The sequence below is a fragment of the Rousettus aegyptiacus genome, unplaced genomic scaffold (genome assembly GCF_014176215.1).
Source record: "Rousettus aegyptiacus isolate mRouAeg1 unplaced genomic scaffold, mRouAeg1.p scaffold_m13_p_15, whole genome shotgun sequence".
Classification (NCBI taxonomy): domain Eukaryota; kingdom Metazoa; phylum Chordata; class Mammalia; order Chiroptera; family Pteropodidae; genus Rousettus; species Rousettus aegyptiacus.
This window is the reverse complement of record NW_023416290.1, coordinates 57,310,095-57,325,108: the sequence shown is the minus strand read 5'-3', so window position 1 is coordinate 57,325,108 and position 15,014 is coordinate 57,310,095.

The window sequence follows — 15,014 nt, the reverse complement described above, 5'->3', positions numbered from 1 at the left end:
CCACAGAAATTTCATAAGATACATATGGTTGTTTATCTCCACGTTATAGATAGGAAATCGAGAGAGTTTAACCCAATGATCTACGGTTTAAAGATCCATGTAGAGGAGACACTGTTTTTAGCTGCAGCAGGCACCATTTCTAGCTTATTCCAAATGGCCACTGCCCGCCTCACAGATGAAACCACAAGACTCACAAGAGGATTTTGGGAGATAAAATTAAAATGACACGTTATTAGGGAAGCTAACACAAACAGAACATGTTCTCTGTTCGTGGCTTCATCGAAGTGTTGGAAATCCAAGATGACAAAGCGTGAGCCTTGCCCTCGAGTGTCTCTGAGTTCCCGTAGGTCACTCCACGAGAGCCTCGTGCTCTCTCGACGACACTGCAAACGCCAACACAACGCAGGTCCCCGAGCCAACTTGGGAGAAGGAGTCGGAGGACACACCTCATCGCCCAGTGGCACAATGACTGCCCAGTCCCGAGGAAGGATTGGAAGCAAAGCAGTCTGGAGGTGAGCGGATCAGGACAGAGGCCGTCCCAGCGCCCGAGCGGGAGGAGGGAGCCTCAGTCAGGCACTGACCATGGGAGAACCGCGCAGAGGTCCTGACAACCTGTGCGATGTGGAGAGTTAAATATTTTTGAGTTTGTTTCCTCATCGACAAAACAGTGGTACGAGTGCTAACTTACCCAGATGCTATAAAGATTAAACAGGGCCAAATCAGATAATGTGTGTAACATGGGACAATAATGAATTCCTCAATCAATTCAGATATGATGACAATGACCGCAGAAAAAGGAGCTCAGAGTAGCTCTGGAAAACTGGTCGCTTTTCCTCGCCCAGGGCTCTCCTCTCCTTACCTCATAGCCCTGAGGATAATGTTTTTGCAAACACTGACCTAATAAAGATGCGCGGAAACCTCCTTTCACACACCGAAATAATGTTTTTGCAAGGCAAAAACAAAACCCGAAAAGGCAAAGCAATTCGCTTTTATGTTTTGCAAGTTCCGCTGGGGTTTCCTTCCCAAATGAAGATATTCTATTTCTATCCCAGGAAATCAAGATATTGAAAATAAGAAAGTTTCCCTTAAGATTCACTATTCAGTACCTCAGCAGTTTTTCCTTTTTATTTTCTCATTTCCCCATATATCATCTGACTTATAGTCACTCTCCTGTGTTCTTTTGCCAAGAATATGTTGAATACATTTAAAGAGGGAGGGAAAAATAACCCCTCAAACCGAAGACTCCACACCTCATAAACATTGTTCCTTCAGTTCATTCATTCAGCATAATAACCATTGTGCACCTACTATGTGCAGGGCATGTCCTTGGCACTGAGCAAACGGTCTATGTGCGCACGGAGCTCCCGCTCGAGTGGGGAAGAGGCACGAGAAAACAAATAAAATGCCATTTCAGCAAATCCTTAAACTAGTCATAAAATAGACACGGTCCAAAGGTGGGGGCCAATGAGAAGATCAGAAAAGGCTTGTGTGCGGTGGTGGCATTTCAACTTAAAGCTAGTGACAGCAGAAAGTGGGCCACGGGAAGGAAAAGCAGAGGACCCCGGGAAGAGGCTGCTGCAGGAATCCAGACACCTGAGGACGAGGTCCGGGGCCAGTGTGGAGCCATGAGAGTGAGGAGGAGAGGGCGGAGCTGGGTGTGTTAGGGACAGAGAGGAGTCACCGCCTTAGCCAAAAGAAGGAAAGTGAGGAATGAGAGAAAGACAAGATCCGGGATGATGCAGGGAGTCCGAGCGACCAGGGCCCGAAGCCACCACTGACGGAGGCGGGGAGGCTGTGAAGCGTGGCTGGACAGGCTGCGCCCTTTTGCGTCCACACGGACACCAGCTGAGTTACGAGCATGGCGGTGGGGTTAAAATGCACCGGGCATGGGACTGGGAACTGGGAAAACAGAGTCAGAAGTCGGGGTCCTGTCTTCAAGTGCCTCTCCATCGACAGGAGGCAGTGAAGCTACTCCAGCAGTGGTGTCCACGGCAGAAGTCCAGGGACACCTGGTCGGGTGGAATTGTTACAGGAGCAGATGCTTAAAAGAGTCTCCAAATTCACTGGACGCCCTTGTGGCCAATACCATAGGGCTACCGTGGTAGGTGAATTAATCAAAAGAATCAGTTAAAGAGAGGGTCATAAAATGGGGCATATGCACTTTAGACATTTTATGTTAATTTAAAACATAAAAAGGCACCTTCATTACCAAGGTTCAGATGGACGGCCAAGGTCTTGATTTGAAGATGGGTCCCTGACTGATTACAGCTACTTCTGGTCCTTTTTTTTTTTGCATAAATCACACTCGCATGCATGGTCTTTGATTTCCAGTTTGAGTTTCTTGAAAATAAAAACGTGAGACACTCAGAAAGCAGTGTGAATACAGACGTCTGTATTCTTGAACTTCTTCTATCCCCAGTCTTGTACCGATTTAACCATCATTTTGGAAACGGCGTACGTCCATCAGATCTCCCCGAAGCATGTGCATTTGATTTCGCGGAACGGCTCTCCTCCTCTTTGCACTCACATTTCATCCCTCACACCGTAGAAATACAATACGTACAACTGACACAAACGTAAGTGATTCGCAGGAAGTGTAAATCCTCCCTTCAGAAGCACAAGCGTGCAGGGCACTGAGAGTAGCTTCCCAGTTTGGAGCCGTCCGAAGCACATTCTCTCCATCATCAGTGTATTTTATTAAGAAGCGCTAGGTGCTGCTTAACCAGCAAATAATTGAGTAGAGCTCATTTGGGAGGCTACTTGAGAAAGAAAGGAAACATTGAAAAGGCTCTATAAGCAGCCTCCCCTTCTACCTGTAGTTCTAACTATACTTGGCCGCAGCCAAAGGAATCAGTTTTGAACAAATATATCATTGGGAACACATCTGCTATAAATTACTTGATTTTTCCTCTTTTGTTTCAAGGTAATATTAATAGTCAACATTTCTTGAGTGCCCTGACATTTTAGGCACTGTTCCGACCACCTCAGAGAACCCCACAGGGTGGGTGTGATTATTATGCCCATTTGACGGATGGAACAGTGAAGGGAAGGCACAGAACGGAAAAGCCCCAAGTCCCTGGTGGCATCGAGAGTTATTTCCTGTCTCCTTTTCCGTTTTCTTTGCCTTCACAGGCATAGCACTCTAGAGCAGTAGCTGGCAATTTTTTTTCTGTAAAGGGCCAGGTAGTAAACATTTTCAAATTTATGAACTGTACGGTTCCATCATAACTACTCATTTTTGGTAGTGCATAAAGAAAAGAGTTTGCGGTGTTCCAATAAAACTTTATTTATAAATAGATAGTGGACCAAATTGAGCCCTCGTGCCATAGCATGCTGGCCCCTGCCCTAAATGAAGAGAATAATTGACCCTTTCTTAAGCAAACTGCTTAGTCCTTGGTTAGATCATTCCCTGTCCTCCCTTCTGAAGGTTTAGCTCTTACCATGTTGGTCTATTGTTTATTATTGTTTTGTTTTGTTTTGTTTTGCATTAGTTAAGGTAAACCGCGAAATTCTATGGCCGTCAAAGTAAAACCTTCTCTCTTACTTGTATAAAGTCCAAAACGGCTGTCCTAGCTGAGGGCAAATCTCCTTTGATGGTATTTTGAGGACCCAGGTTCTTTCCATCTTGTGGCTCTATGTGGATTCTGAGGCCATCCCAGGAGCAGAGCAGGCTCTGGGATTGCACCTGGGAAGGCGAGGGCCGTGGAGAGCAGTCACAGCTTCAAAAGGGAACACCATCCCACAGCTAACGGAAGAGCACGGGCCAGCTCGCGCCCCTGCGCAGGAGCAGAATGTTCCGGCTGCAGCATAGAGAACACGTGATACGTAGCAGGAGACTGAAGCGCACCGTGTGTGGGCACGGACAGTATTCAGACATCAGGGTATAGATGCTGCTTACCATAGTCAACGATGGATAAATACCAAAGAATTCCGAACTCCGGTCCCAGAGTCTCTGTGTTCGGGGCATTGACCCAGGAGGCCGTATGAGAAGCGGACACGAAAGGGGACAGGAAGGAAGCAGGAGGCGCTGTAAGAGGTCACCGCAAATGGAGTGCACGTTGCAGTTACCTAAATAAGAAGGAGAGCGGGCGTGGTGTGACGGAGGAGAGAGAGAGTTGGCCTGGGACTCGAGGCTTGGCTCTGACAGCGGCCATAACCTCGCGCAAACCACCTCTCATCTCGGGGATCCACTGTTTTCATTTTCCGTGGCAGAAAGGCAGGGTGTAGGCAGACAGAAGCATCTTCCTCCAGCACTAACATTCAGTGGCTTGATGACAATTAAAAATAAATGAGGGGCCATTTAAAATCTCTGCCATCCAGAGAAAGAGTCTAATAACAAATGCAAGAAGACACAGAGTGAGTGGCCTGGAGGCTGCAAACGAGAAACTTCACATTGTCAGCTCCTCCCGGCCTGTGAGAGATTCAACAGCCTCAGAGCAAGAATGAATGTCCCCTTTAAGACACCTGTGGGGACCTCCATTTCCGCTGATAATAACGTCCATTCATTTATTCAACTCGCTTGCACTATTTTCTTCCTGTCGTCCGGAATCCATCAACTTATTCTGCCCTCTCCCAAGAATTGCTGATAGCCATTGATCGATCGCCTTGTTTACAGAGGCTCACGGTGCCCCAGCTTTAAAGTAAAATTAAAATGGAAAAAAAAAAAAATCCTGAAACAACCCTGTAGCAATCGAGAAATTAATCGTTGCTTTTCAAAGCGTACTGGAGGCTGAGATTAAAAAACATCACCCTCCCCCTACGCCCATCCCCAAAGGATTACAACATGTGGGGGTAGGGGCCTCTGCTCCCCACCTGAAAGTGATTCTGGACCATCAGGTGAAAGCTAACCTTTTTCCCATGGCTGCTCACAGAAACACTCCCCACGGCTCTCAGCCTCGACACTGATGAGTACCTGTAGGCTGTGCTTACACAAAACAGAGCCCTTTGGAAGCCATTTTGATAAACGATACTTCCCCTTCAGCGGCGGCCGGGCAGGCACAAAGATGTTATTCCTAAGTGCATCTAAATTGCCCAGCATGATTAAGGCGTCGTTTAAGCTCTCAGAACGTTTTGTCTCGTTCTGAAACAGGAGGCGCTGAAAACATAGGCCTTGTCCAGACACGTAAATAAAAGTGTGAGCATTTTTCTTATCAAATTCCCCTCAAACTCTGGTCCATACTCAAACACCTATATCTGTGTCTCTGCGCATCACACGTCTGTCTCCTGAGTCGTATCAGCCGTGAGAAGAATCCTGAGAGTGGGTGACAGTCACAGAAGGGCCGGGATGGGGCCACCACTCAGATTTGCTGAGATTTTGGGTTTCACCACCTACTTCAGTGGCTTCCTGTCTGGAAAAAAAAAATGCGTATTAGTTTCTTGCAGCCAAAAGTGTCAGGAGCAACTTGCATAGTAAAATGGGGGTGGGGAGGAAAAGAGGCAAAATCAATATTTTCGAATGGCGGGATTTGTTCTAACAGAGAAGCAGAGTGGTGGCCAGGGGCTAGGGATGGCGGAGGGGTGTGGGCAGATGCTGGTCGGGGGTACAAATGTGTAGAGAGAAGACGACTGAGTTCCCGAGAGCTCATATTCAGCGTGGTGACCACAGTTAGCAGCAGTGTACTATATTATCGAAATGAGCTACGAGAGTAAATCAGAAATGATCTCACCACAGAAAAACTTGCAATTATGTGAGAGGGTAGATGTGCTAACTCACTCTACGGTGGCGTCATTTGACAATGTACTCACGTGTACACCTTCGACTTACACAGTTACATCTCGATAAAGGGAAGAGGGAGAAAAAATGAAGGGAGAGAAGGAAGGGAGGGAGGGAGGAATAGAGGGAGGGACGGAGGGATGGACAGGCCCAGGAGAGAGCGAGAGAGAGAGAGAGCGAGAGAGAGAGAGAGAGAGATGCATCTGGAAGTAGCCCAGCAGCCTGGATTTTACCCGAGGACTAGCAAACCCAGTACATGACATGTGATTAACATCAAGGAAAACCAGATCCGATCGGGTTCTCCTCCTTTCTGGTCTCCTCACTGCCTTTCTGAGCCTGACCACTGGCCTTCAGCCTCCATCACGATGCGTGTGCTCCTTCGACCCTATTCCATGGAGCTAATTTTCTAGCTTTAAAGTCATTTTCTCCTTTTAAACTACATTTCTCATTCATCCATTGTATTTCAGCCATGCTCTCTGCGGAGAGATGGCTTGCCCGGTCTGTCACTATCTGGAAGGTTCTGTCCCGGATGTAGATCTTTGAGATGAGGATTTCCAGCTAATCTCTTGTAACCCCATAAGCAAGACTCAAAGAATGTCTAAAAGGACATGGCAAACATTGGGCCGATGTGGGATAAACTCTAGAATCAAGGCACATGGCGGCAGGAGGTATTTGAAACCTATCCGGTTTAACCTTGCCAACTGCTGGTTTTCGGTCTTCCATGTCAAGCAGGACAAAAGCAGGAATGAAGCTGGAACTGTGGCCTCTGTCTCGATCAGGCTCTTCTATGATCAAAAGTCTCCCCTCGGGCCCCGGAATGAATCACAGAGAGCATGGACCGATGACCCAGTTCTGACGCCCATTGGATCTGGGACTCTAAGCAAAGTTATTTAAATGGTCTACATTGCAATGTCCTCATTCCCGAAATGGAGAAAAAGTGCGAATTTTTGAAGTCCCAGCACATAGCACCTTGTTCTTCAAATGCCCATCCAGTTCTTGCCATTGTGACATTAAAGGAGGATGTGCCCCCCAAAATGCACATTTTATGAATTAGAAAAGTTTAGAGTAATTAGAAGAATCTGCTGGAATCCAGTTACCTTGAATTAGAGTCTGACTAGAACTCAGGATATCTAATATTAATGTCAGTTTTAATATTAATAATTATAATAGCAGATATTGAGTGTTGCACATTAAAATTAATCATATAGTTTAATTAATTTTAAATAAGTAATTCATTAAGTGTGTATAAAATCAAAGTATAAAAAGTACAACAGTGAGAAATTCCTCTCCCTTATCTCCTCCTTCCCAATAAGTAACCCACCTTAATATAGCCTCTTAAGTATCTTTCTGAACATTCTCTATGTATAAAAAAGTAAATGAAAGTATATATTCTTATTTTTTCTTCAGTTTACATAAGATATGCTGCAAACTTATTTTCTTAAACTTATTATATTTTAGAGACATTTCCATGTGGACATTTTTCACGTTCTCTTTTATAGCAACTCAGAATTTCATTACATGAAAGTATCATAATTAGTTTAACAAGTGTTCTATTAATGGGCATTTATGTGGTTCCTCATCTCATGTTATTATGAACAATGCTGTAATGAATAATCATACACGTAAATCATCTTACATATGAGCAATTAACACTCTTAACAGAAATAGAATTTCTGGAACAGAAAGCATATAAATTTATCATTTTGATAGATATCGCCCTTCACGTGAGCATCTACATTTCTACAGGTGGTTCATGAAAGGGTCTGTTTCGCCACAGTTTTGCCAAAGACTACATCCACTACTTTTTTCATCTTTGACAATACAATAGGTAGAAAGAGTAACTCAGTATATTTTTAGCTTTTGTATGTCTTTTTAAGAATCTAAACTCTCTATTCATATTGTTTGCATATAATGAACCAATAAAATGAGGTTTTGCTGGTCAGATCTGGGTCACCAATGACATATTTGTAAATGTCGTCCTATAGTGAACATTTAGTTCACTATAGAACGTTTACTCTCATTTCTTTGTCAGAATTAAAATAAAACAAACCATAATCCCCTTGCCTTAAGGAAATAGCTCTAGCATAGGACAAAAGATCCCCTGAAATGAGAACCACTCGAAATTGAGATTCTCAGGAAGGCATATGGCGGAGTGAGCAGAGTGCAGGCTTTGAAACCAAGCAGCCTGGAGTTCAGCTGCTGGCTCTGCCTGTTGTTAAGTATAAGAGGAGACCATGTACTCACCCGAAATCTCAGTATCCCCGTCAGTGCTTCGGCCACAGCACCCCCTCACGAGGAGGTGCCTGGTGTGTGGGGTAACTAGCAGGCGCTCGGTAGAGTAGTTGTCTTGGTGATGACGGTGATGACCGTACACTCCAAAACCCTGCAGCCACATTTTCACAATCTAAAACTTTTGGTAAAATGTAACAGGACAATTTAACCTGACCTGAGCCCATATAGTGACAGTGCCTAACTGTCTCATAACCATTACTCAGCCGGCTTGTGATGGCCAAAGGTTGGGGTCAAGAATATCACTGTTTTATGGCAGAGTGCCACCCCAGACCACTTGCAATGTGTGTGATATATAGTATACCCATTCATTATTTTGCAAATTAAAAAAAAATATATGTTATCTGCCTCCGAGGAGTTCAGGTAAATGGATTTGAACCTGTAGTTTTGCAACCAGATGCAGCAGAAATTATGAATAAAATGGAGATTAGGAAGTTTAGAACTTTGTAGCACATACTTGGGCGGGGGCAGGGCAGTATGCTAGAGTGGCACAAATTTCCTATTTCTAAAACGAATGCGTCGATAGTCAATGGACGATTTCCCATATTACTGTGGTCCTGCTCTCGAAGGCCGACCTGAGAATGTCGAAATTTGATGGAGGTGGGATGCAGGCCTCAATAGAGAGGATTTTAACCCAAGGAGGTCAACCAGTGACTTGGGACACAAACAAGCTTCACACGTCTTTGTGGAAGTTAGTAATTTTATCAAAGTCTTTTGACATGATCAGTCCACCCATGTGGCCGTTCCTTCTGGTCATTCATGATGATCTTATCCATCCAAATATTGGAATGGATTTGACCTTCGAAGGTTAGGAATCTGGGACTCGAGAGAGGACTCAACCCCGGAGACTGACGTCAAACCTTATCAGTGTCCAAAGACTCAGCAGGCAAGTTCTCTCGTTTCCCAGATGCACCGATAACCTGATTTGCAACATGAAAGAATATGACGGCCACACGGCAGCACTCAGGGAAGGCAAGTTCATGAAAACGAGACTATGCGCCAGGTGGCTCAGAAAGCAGGGAGCCTTCACTTGAGTCTGAACAACCTGTATGTCCAGGAGCAGGATTCGTTCGGGAGGTGGGCGGGGTGGGGGGGGCGGAGCATAATATTCACTTGGACGATGGGTAAACTCAGCATATCAGTTGAGCTTAAAATTTTCAAAGCTTCGCTATCATTCTTAGTTCCCAAAGGAAGGTCACCTTAGGACAGAGTGCTGACGTGAGAAATAGAGCAGAGGCACTGGACTCCAATCACGCCTTGCCTGCCTCACTTGTCCCGAGCCATCTGCCCCCAGCCAACAAACAAAGCAGGTGCCTCTCCTTCCACTGCTCAAAGCCGTGGGGCCTGACTGCGGTTTGGTTTTGCTCCTGGCCAGACCTCAGAGCGTCATGCAGCTAATAGTCTGGAGTTTAAAGTTCATGAGCGAAGCATGAGGGAACAGGATTAAGAGCCAGTGACTTCCTAAAAACTAAAAATGCTGAAACTTCCTTATCTGTAACTCCACGGTGCACGAGAATCACAGAGATGTTACAGGCTGTGGAAGTCCCACGCAAATCACTGGGTGCCCAACGGGTGCTAGAGCTGATTCTTGAGCAGATCGAGACAATATGAGCTTTGAAGTCAGATGTCTTCGGGCTCACGTCTCGACCAGTTGATTGGATTCGGAAGCCCAGAGTCCCTTTTCCCATCCTGCAGCGTAGTGAGCATCTAGTACAGGGATTATCAAACTTAGCTGAACGTTACAATTATCTAAAGAACTTCCAGAAGCCTTGACGCTCATTCTGTCATCTAATCAGGTTTGTCAGAGTGTCTGGGGGTAGGACTCCAGCGTCAGCATTTTTTAAAGCTCCCTGTGATTTTAAATATGCGAGTTATATTGAGAACTTCTGAGTTAGTGTCGTGAATTTGTTAGTTGCTGTCTTCTCGAACTCCTCACATCCCTTCCTTCTAATCCCTCTCTCTGAGGTCAAGTCACTGGGCCTCTCGCAGCCTCACATCATCATTTGTTAAGTAGGAATCATACTAATCATGCCACCTACGTTACTGGTTCGCTGTGAAACCAACCTGAATGGTCACCGTAGACAATACGCAGCTACGCGGATGTTAAGCTGTTATTAAACCGTACTTGGTGACGTCCTTCGGTCATCTGAAAGCTTAGAACCGAGATGGTGATGCTTTGAAGCAAATGATCCCCATTACCAGAAATAAGCACACGAATAAACTACTGCTCTTCGGACAAAGAAGGCTCCTGCTACCTTCACGGCAAGCCGTAGAAGGTTCTGGATATAAGTATGAACCTACGAAGAGCTCAGCGCTCACAGACTTTCTAATGAATCGAACAGCAACTGGGTTCTGGTTCTTTCTCCCCTAAAATGATTTATTTTCCCTGCCTCCCAGCAATTTCTGTGCCCAAAGAAACAAGGACAAGGGGAGGATCCGGACGCGAGGATGGCAGGCCCCCGTGTTAGGAGAAGCTGCAGGAACGTCATGCTCGCCCTTCGTCCTCCCTCTTGCTGGCTAATTGATTTAATGGGACACCCCGATGGATGTATTTCAGCTCCACGGGGCCCTGTCCAGCTGATTTATGTCACGCGAGGAGGAACTTACACTTTGTTCTTCCTGGTTTCTCTTGTAATTGCTCCTGGAGGGAGGGAAGGCGTGTGGTTTTAAGAGCGAGCACTCATTCCTCGGCGCCGTGATAGCTCATGCTCAGGACGTTTCAGTCCTTCTGTTTCAATAAGATCCCCATTTCTTAGAGAGATGGCATCTGGAGGGCATGCGTGGAAAAATGTCAGCAGAGAGAAGCCATTCGTGTGCCTTCTTTATTCCCGGCCTTTAAACTCGGCCAGGGTATAAGCCCAGATGGTGGAGAAGTACAAACTACCTCCCCGTCTGGTCCTCATCTGAGGGGCCCGCCTGTGCCAGGCCAGGTAGCCCCCTCCCAGGTCCTTCACAAGGCTGCCATGAAGCCTCCTGGGTCAAGCTCAGGGCTGCTCAGTCCCAGCATTGCTGACGTTTGGGGTCAGATGAGGCTGCGTTGGAGGGAGCTGCTCTGGGCACTGCAAAATCCTCAAAAGCACCTCTCGCGTCACTCACCGGATGCCAGGAGCAGCCCCCCCCTCAAAGGTGTGACAGCCGAAAACATCTCCAGCCTTTGCCAAATGTTTCCTGAGGCCAGGTCACCTCTTGTCCCAGCTGGGAATCACTCGTCTAGTTCACCAGGGAGCAGGGAGTCACCTTTGTCCCTGACTCCCGCCTCTCCCGACTGTCGCACTACAAATGCCCCCTTCTTTCTCAGACAGTGTTCCATCCTAAATACACGTGACAAAGACTGGCTATCATGATGTGTTTGAACACGTTCAGTGAATTGTAACACACAACAAAGGGGCAATGACAATTATGGTGGCAAAAATAGACAACCGTTGCAATGCGTTAGTGTTTTTAGGAGATTCGAGCAGCAGAGACGTTTCCGTGAGCCGTATGCGGATGTTTCACACACTTGGATTCAAGCAGGTGGCTATTCCGAACCATCAGTTTCAAAGGTGCGTCAGTCTTGCTTATGACAGCGTCAGAGGGCTTATTTGGGATGTAGTCAACCTGCCAGCAGCAGCATCGTGTGTGTGTGTGTGTGTGTGTGTGTGTGTGTGTGTGTGTATGTGTGTGTGGTGAGGCTGCGCGCTCTGGGTTTGGAGGCGGGTCGGAGATGTCTGTCGTGGGCGGTGTATTTGTCATGCGGTTGTCACGTTTATATCAAGTGCACGCACTCTGCCCCGGTCGTGTGCCCGTGAGTCGTGATGGGTACACACTTGTGTAGGATGTGTGTGTGTGCTCGCCAGTCCTTTGTTTGGAGCCTTTAACACTCAGTGTCTTTGTTGAGTTTACTCGAATTGAACGAAAACGAAAGCTCCCCTCGTCCCACATCATTCCAGGGCTCTTTCATGAATTACCGCTCAGGTTACCCCAAAGCCATTCTCTGCTGGCCCGCGGCCCCCTGCAGGCCCGTCCCTCCTCCCTGAAAAGCCTCGGCCAGCTGACCACACACACCGAGCTCATGGGGACCGTGCTGACAGGAATCACGTCCCCTCATTTTGCTCCGTAAGGAGCTTCCAGGTGGATGCGGTCCGTTAATGAGAAAAAGTAGATGATTTCTTTTCCGGTTGAATGACTTGGCCTGGTTTCCCGGTTTGTCGATGGTGTGGTGTAGGACGGCGTCTGCGGAGAACAGTCCAGAAGCGCTCGCTCGCTCGCTCGCCCGCGCCGGCCTCTGGCCGCGGTCTCCACGGCCCGCGCGGAGACCCTGCCCCTGCGCTCCGCACGTTTCCGGGCTCTTCCTGAGCGGTGCGTCCGCGGGGGGGCCCGAGGGCTCAGTGACAATCAAGACTTGCCCCTCTGCCGAAGCGTTCATCGTTCATCGTAAATTAGAGAGAAACACACAGTAGAGGGCCGACTTCGATGCGAGCGGGGTGCGTAGGCGACTGCCTCATCGTTTCGGGACAGAGGAGCGCAGTCGGGCGTGGAGGTGGGTGACAGTCAGCTCCACCGACCAGACACGCTGGGGGTTCGGGGGCAGCGGTGAGAGTGCGCCCCTTCCCGCGAGGCGGCTGTAGAGGCGGCTCAGGCCGCAGAGGGGAGCAGCCCCGAGCGTCACGCTGCAGGGGGCGAACGGTTCCGCGTGGCTCTGCCCGCATCCCGCCGCCTAAGGCAGACGCTGTCCCCATCCGGCGGGCCGCCGGGGCCCGGTGTGTCCGAGGGAGGCGGAAATGCCCCGCCGTCGTCTGCTTCTGTGGCTAACCCAGTTCAGATCTACGCCCCAGCACCTTGTTGGCCTTAGCGCTGGGGACGTTGAGGCGTCTGGCAGCGTTGGTGTCGGAGGCAGTCTGGGAGCGCGGCCTGAGAGTTCCGCCATGGCGGGAAGGTCGCGGCCGACCTTGGGCAGCGCAAACGTCCCGTGTGAAAACGTGTAGCGCGTGAAACGCTTCTCCGTGTCTTAATAATGGAGAAACAGCAGACCCCTCTGATGGGACACAACACACAATCACCGTAGAGACTCGCGATATCGGCAAGTTCTTCTGCCTTATCGTCTCACGTTCGGAGGAGGGAAAAGAGACAACCCTAAGGACGGCCCCGCAGGCGAGGACCACGTCACCGCGAGCCGTGAACACGCGGGACAGGCCCGCTTCCTCAGCGGGGACCGCATCCCCGAGGTTCTCAGTGTCCCCCGGGGCCTCGTCCGCCTCGGGGTGGAGGCGAGAGGCCAGCCTCGGCCCAGCGTTTCTGTGGCGCCTGCAGAGCAGAGGGTCTCAGATCCTAATGTGATGCGACCCACCTGGAGGGCCCCACCCAGCATCTCTGGCTCCTCACGCTGGAGCAGGCGCAGAAAGTCTGCACTTCTGACAAGTTCCCCAGTGATGCCCACGCTGCTCGTTGTGGGACAAACCGGGAGACCTGTTGCCTCACGGATTCTTAATCCCTTTAAGCCCCTCGGAATGTGAATAATGACATCTCAAAGTGAGATAATAAGTGAGGGGCTCAAATCCACGGTGGCAGAGGGAGATTTGACTTGGGGTGGTGAGCGCACAACGCAAGATACAGACGATGTGTTATTCAGTTGTACACTTGAAACCTAGATAATTTTATTAACCAATGTCACCCCAGTAAATTTAAATTTAAAACATTTTTAAAGCCTTATATGTAAATAGGCATTTGACTGTGTGACTTGAGGTTACACAGGCTGAATTCAGACAAGTCACATGACCCGCCTGGCTGCCCTAGCTCCCTTTGATCTAAGAAAATGGGCCCCAACATTTCTAAAGAAATTTCTATTGCTTGATTCTATATTCCATTTGGCCTAAAATTCATGAGGTGTATTCTAATAGTGAAAGTCATTTGGGGCCCACATAATAATTAGAAAGGTGAATTTCATTTGGCATAAGACACATTCAATCTGGGTGTCACCGACATATTTTGAGAATTATGAAAAATCTATATTTAGCTAGGTGGTTATTTCCGTCGAGGTTTATCACATATAATTAACACTTTCATTGTTTAATATTTGCGCTTTTCAAAGAGTCGTATTTGAGATTAAACTAACAGTATTTTTTCAATTATAAATCTCTAGAATGTGATGTAGACAGAGCTAATATATCGAAGGACTGAGGATAAGTCCTTTTTTCCTAAAATAAGAGAAATAATATGCAGATCAGTGATGACTGTGGTCAGATGGCTCTCGCTGGTCATTAATCATTAACTTGTAGAAATAGACGAATGAAGCTTATTATAAAAAAGACGACTGAGACTTATCCACAGCACCTGTCGCCAGGTGCCAGGGTCGGATTGCTGTGCTTTTCAAGCCAACTCGTTCACCTGGGATTTGGGTCCCTACATTTGGGCATTATCTGTAAAAGTTTCCAGGTTTGCTCCATTTGACACAACGATCCACTTCATCAAATTTGTTGAAAAACACACACTCCAAATGTGCAAGTATAAAAATACTGTGACCGTTGTTCGTAAGGACAACAACTAGACGTGACCGAAACGTTCTGCAGTAGGGGACCGGGAAAATTATAGTTCATTTCCACAGTGGAGAACCGTGAGCGCTTAGGATGGATCAGTCCGCGTCCTATGGAACAATCCGCGAGGTAGGACGGGAGACAGAGGCTTCAGACAAGTGAGAACAGCGTCCTACAAACTGCGTTTAGAGTGGGGTGTGTGAAATACCTACGCCCACACCCACATCTACACCTGCAGCTATACCTCAGCCTACACCTGCATCTGTATCTATACCAAACCTGTACCTACGTCTCATTTCACAGCTACATCCCGCCCGCATATGCATCTATATCTAAATGTACGATGGTCTCTCCATCCACACCTGCGTCTGTCTCTCACCTGCACCTGCATCTGCGCCCACAGCTACACATACGTTTGTGCCACCCCCATCTGTGTCCATGCCTACACCTGCATCTGTCGATCGCCTACATCTGTACTTATATCCGCAATCGCATCTAAACCG